The sequence below is a fragment of the Papaver somniferum genome, chromosome 8, assembly GCF_003573695.1.
Source record: "Papaver somniferum cultivar HN1 chromosome 8, ASM357369v1, whole genome shotgun sequence".
NCBI lineage: Eukaryota > Viridiplantae > Streptophyta > Magnoliopsida > Ranunculales > Papaveraceae > Papaver > Papaver somniferum.
In genome coordinates this window covers 100,436,494-100,442,821 of record NC_039365.1, presented here as the reverse complement: position 1 = coordinate 100,442,821, position 6,328 = coordinate 100,436,494, and positions in this window count along the sequence as shown.

Below are 6,328 nucleotides of genomic sequence, written 5' to 3'. Positions count from 1 at the left end.
AATCGCGCTAGAGTTATCAAAAAAGATCTTCATTATTCCAGTATCAATTCCATAATCAGCCAACACTTGTTTCATCCATAGAAGTTGAGTACAACATGATCCAACAACAATATATTTTACTTCACATGTGGACAGGGATTGTGAATTTCGTTTCTTGCTATGCCGAGCCACAAGATTCAGTCCTACGTAGTAGAAACCCCCTGATGTACTTTTTCTATCTTCTACACATCCTGCCCAATCAGTATCTGAATAAGAAGAAAGGTCAGTGTTAGTATCAAAAGTGTAAGATATATCATACCCGACCGTGTGATTTACATATCGTACGATCCTTTTGCAGTTGCAAGATGAGATTCCTTTGGATTAGCCTGAAATCTAGCACAAAAACCAACACTAAAAGCAATATCAGGTCTAGTAGCTGTAAGATATAAAAGGCTACCAATAATAGATCGATACAATTTTTGATCCACATTTACTCCTTTCTCATCTCTGTGTAGTTTACCAGTAGTGGGCATAGGTGTCAGCTTTGGAATTGACTTATCTAGACCGAACCTTGAGACAAGATCCTTTGCATATTTTTCTTGGGATAAGTAAATTCCATCCTTATGTTGCTGAATTTGTAATCCTAAGAAGAACTTTAATTCACCAACATTGCTCATTTCAAATTCTTTGCCCAGAGAGACTTGGAAATCTTTTGCAAATTTCTCAGAAGTTGAACCATAAATGATATCATCTACATAGACTTGAGGAATGAAAACATCTTTCCCACTCCATTCGGTAAACAAGGTTTTATCAGCTCTGCATCTCGAAAAAACTTTTCCTAAGAAGAGATGTATAAATTTTTCGAACCAGGATCTAGGTGCTTGTTTTAACCCATATAATGCCTTTTTAAGCTTAAGAACATGATCTGGAAAATCAGGGTTTTCAAAACCCTTAGGTTGAGTGACATAGACTTCTTCCTTTTAAATTTCGTTTAGGAATGCAGATTTTATGTCCACTTGAAACAACTTAACCTTAAGAAAACAAGCATGAGCTAATAACAACCGAATGGACTCAAGGCGTGCCACATGAGCAAAGGTTTCGTCAAAGTCGATACCTTCAATCTGTGAATATCCTTGAGCGACAAGTCTGGCTTTATTTCTGACAATTGTGCCAAATTCATCAGACTTATTCTTGAATATCCATTTAGTACCAACAATAATGATATTGGAGGGACAAGGTACTAGTTCCCATACGTCTTGTCTTTGAAATTGATTTAACTCTTCATGCATTGCATTCACCCAAAAGGAATCGCTAAGATCTTCATCAAGATTTCTCGGCCTACCTGTGAAAGATAACAACCAAAATTGCAAATATTTAGAAGTTGTCCTCTTGTCTTAGCAGTAGAATCTCTTCCTCCAATAATATTGTTGGGATCATGATTCCTTTGAACCCAGAGGTGTCTTGGAGGGACACGTTCTTGTTCGAAATGAGTAGCCTGATCAGTGCTCTTCTCCTCGTCACTAGAAATATCAGGATCAGTAACAGTTGGGATAACTTCAACTGAATCTGGGATTTCTTTGGCTTTCTCAATTATCTAAGTTGGAGGCAATTCAGCAGGAGGATTATCATGATAAAAATTACTAACATCATCGATGATAACATTAGCAGATTCTATCATGACCTGGTTTCTGAGATTAAACACTCGAAAACCAAGACTATCAGAAGCATAGCCAAGGAAGATACCTTTCATCAATTTTGGTATCAAATTTCCCTCTCTGTTCTCGATCTTCTAGAATGTAGCACTTACTTCCAAACACTCTGAGATAGTGCAAGTTGGGTTTTCTACCGCACCACAACTCATAAGGAGTATTTAGGGTTTTAGACCGTAGGTAGACACGGTTGATCAAATAACATGTTGTAAAGACAACTTCTCCCCAAAACCTTAATGGTAAATTTTTGTTATGGAGCATTACCCTGGCCATTTCCTGAATGTTCCTGTTTTTCCTTTATGCAACTCCATTGGCTTGAGGAGTGATGGGTGGTAAATATTGTTGAATAATCCCCAGTTCGTCACAAAATTCAAACACTTTAGTATCCTTGAATTCAGTTCCACGGTCGCTTCTAATTTTCTTTATTTTGCGATCTTGTTCGTTCTGGATTCTTTTAACAATAATCTTGAATTCATCAAGGGTTTCATTCTTATGAGATACAAATGCAACCCAAGTGAATCTGGTGTAATCATCTACCATAACTAAAGCATACTTCTTACCAGCAACCGTGGGTTGTTGAATTGGTCCGAAGAGATCCATATGAATTAAATCAAGTGGAGCTTTAGTGATAATATCTCGAGATGATTTATGGTGAACTTTCGTTTGTTTACCCTTTTGACAGGCGCCACATACACCATCAATCTTTGTATTGATTTTGGGAACGCCTCTAACAAGTTATTTGTTAATGATCTTAGTTAAAAGACGATAATTGATGTGACCAAAACGCTCATGCCAAAGATGTGTAGATTCCACCTTAGTCAAATTGCAACAGTTGTTGAACTGAGTATCCAGAAGATAACAGTTGTTTTTACCACGAGTTCCCTGAAAAATTACTTTCCCAGTTTTGTCTACAATGTCACATCCATTTGCATTGAAGAAAACTCTATGGCCTTTGTCACAAATTTGACTAATATAAAGAAGATTTGCAGTCATACCTTTTACGTATACTACATCATGGATTTCAGGTACGTCGGGAAGTTTGATTGTCCCCTTCTTTCTTATGTAGCAGCAACCCCCATCTCCGAAAGTCGCCGGAACTCCTTCATAGTCGTTTGAAGAAACAAACCATGTGATATCACCTGTCATATGTCGGCAACATCATCTATCAAGAAACCATTGAAAGGGCGATGTTGATTTTAAAGCAAAAGCTCCCAAACTAACACTACTTTCCTGTTTAGGATTTCTTATTAGTTTTGTACATCCTTTTAGAGAAGCAACCAGTTTTTCAGTTTTCTTATGAAGAAAACTTGCAACTTTTAGACTCTTTTGGAAGGACATACAAGTATGTTGAAAGTGATTGGAGGAATCACAAAACAAACATGGACCAACATCTTTAAGCCCGTCTGAGTAGTATCAGTTTCCACAGCGTCTGGACATTGTTTATCATTTGACTTAAGATTGTTCTTCATAGAAGAACAACTAGAGTTATTCAAATCCATCAAAGGAATTTTGACAGATTTCAAATCCTTAAGTATTGCAATTTCTGCAACAAGATCGGAGTTGATCCGGATTTGTACATCCAACTTTCTCTGGAGAATAACCAGTTTATCAGAACTTTCTTTACGATTGTTTTTAATCTTGGTGAAGCGTTTCTAGAGACTTTACTGTCCATATAATCAGATCGCTACCAACACAGACTTATAAGGTCTTTAAACGTGTTTGCATGCTCTGATACCAATTGAAAAAGCGGGGGTCTAACAACCACACCCAATATTTCGCTTAACAATCTGTATGGACTAACTCCAATATACTTTTAAGAGAATCAACTAGACAGTCAGACTCAATTTTAATAAAAGTATATCAAGGAGTTATATCTCTCCTTCTCAATTCAATACTTAAGCAAATAGAAATATGCGAGTCTAATTGAATACAAGAGAAATCACTTGAACGGTACCAAAGACCAATGTTCAAACAATTTCAATCAACAACCAAAGGTTGGATTTCCCAATTGATCGATTCAACGCACAACCTGTGATATTTCAATTATATAACAAAATATAATGCGAAAAAGAAATAACACAGACATCAGAAGTTTTGTTAACGAGGAAAACGCAAATGCAGAAAAACCCCGGGACCTAGTCCAGATTGAATATACACTGTATTAAGCCTCTACAAACACTAGCATACTACAAACTAACTTCGGTCTGGACTATAGTTGAACCCCGATCAATCTCACACTGATCCAAAGTACAGTTGCGCTCCTTACGTCTTTGATCCCAGCAGGATACTATGCACTTGATTCCCTTAGCTGATCTCACCCACAACTAAGAGTTGCTACGACCCAAAGTCGAAGACTTTAATAAACAAATATGTATCACACAGAAAAGTCTACGGTAATAGATAAATTTGTCTCCCACATAAATACCTACGAGTTTTTGTTCCGTATTTTGATAAATCAAGGTGAACATGAACCAATTAATAACCCAAACTTATATTCCCGAAGAACAGCCTAGAATTATCAATCACCTCAGAATACTCTTAATCGACTAGCGAAAGAAGATATTGCGGAATCACAAACGATGAGACGAAGATGTTTGTGACTTATTTTATATCTTGCCTATCGGAGAAATCAATCTCAAGCCAATCTTACAATTGTACTCAAATACGATAGAAACAACAAGATCAGATCACACAACTACAAGAAAAATAGTATCGGTCTGGATTCACAATCCCAATGAAGTCTTCAAGTCGTTAACCTACAGGGTCTCGATAGAAACCTAAGGTTAAAGGAGAATCGACTCTAGATAATACAACTAGTATCACACAGGAGGTGTGGGGATTAGGTTTCCCAGTTGCTAGAGTTCTCTTTTACATAGTCTTTCAAATCAGGGTTTGCAATCAATGTTAGCTTAGTAACAAAGCATTCAATATTCACCGTTAGATGAAAACCTGATTAGATTCAATCTAATATATTTCAACCGTTAAATCGAAACTTAACTTGTTACATACAAATGAAATGCATGTTTATTTAGGTTTGCGTAACCGTACCCAAACATGTACATCTAGTTGGTTCAACAGTACTTAACCAAATGGTTATCCATATGAGCACTTTCATATCAACCATATTCTTCTTTACCACAACTAGTTCAAATGACTCAAATGAACTAGTTAGAGAGTTATTCAATTTCTTAGATCTTATAGAAGTATACAAGATACAATCGAAGCAAAAAACGATTTGATTCACTCGAATCGATTCATGAACTTTATAGCCACGGTTTGCAAATATGCATTCCTTTGTTTATATAAGTTTAGGTTCACGAATAATCGTTTTTAGAAAATAACCAACTTAAGTAAGCATACTGGTACGGACTTAAGTACCCGGAATAAGTTTTTTTTTCAGTTCACAAACCCTAGCAGAAATTCACGGGATATGAACTTCCGACAGTACGCGTACTGGTTCGCGGACTTTAGTTCCGGTTTTCCTGAGCAGCAAAGTACGCATACTTTGGTTCAAGGAATAAGGACTTACACACGTATGAGTTACCACACAATGTTTATATCCAACCATGGTTATATATTCTAAACTCTCATTTCAATCATTGAAACATTCTTAGAGGACGTTATATAGTTGTTGTTCACAAACCATTTTTCTTCAAAGCAATTTTCAAGTAATTGAAACTTAATATGACTTTCGTCACTAGTAAAGATGAACTTGGCCAAAGCGAAAGCTTACCAACACATATTTCGAGAAATAGATAAGCGAGATAAACTCGACTCGAAATAGCAAATGTGTATAATCAAAGTCTATATAGCAATACGACTTTTGTCTCAAGATAGAAGATAGAGTAGATAGACTTTTGAGTGATAGATAAGTTCAAGTCTCCACATACCTTTTAGTCGATGAAGTTCCATCAGTTCCTTGAGTAGTTCTTCGTCTTTGTATGATAATTGCCATGGAGTTTAGAGCTCAACTACACTTTCTATCCTAATCCGAAACTTAGATATAAGTAGACTAGAAATCAAGACTTATAATTTTGGCAACTAAACTTGACAACAAGCTTGAGATAGCAACGCTTGCGAGTTCGACCGAGCAATGCTCTAACACTCATATCAATCAGTCTCACAAATCTCAATCTGTTTGACTGCGGATTGTATTGAGAAGGGTTATTTGGTTTTTGGTACTCAGGTTTTGACCAAAACTTAGGTTTGGCCTAACATTTGTCCATCCTTTGTATTTGATCTAAAGACCAACTTTGACCCGTGTTGACTCCGTCAAGTGATGATGTGTTTAACTTTTGACTTAATTAATTTTCCTATGGCCCCTCGAATTATAAATCATTTTCTTATTCCACCTCCAATCATTTTTTTCATCAGATTTGGGCATGGGATTCCACCTCCATTAACTATTTAGCCCTAATTTTTCTTCCGCCTATCTATTCTTCTCCCGTCTCCGATACACAACTGTGAACAACAGTAGTGGTGGTGGAAAGACCCATCTGTAATCATTAATTGAATCAACTAATATGAAATCATTAATAATTGATTTATTTGAAATCCTGTATTGAATTTCTCCATGGAAGCAACTTTAGTTGCAGCAGCTTGAATATCACGAGGAGAAAGAGAAACATGTCGAGGAAGCG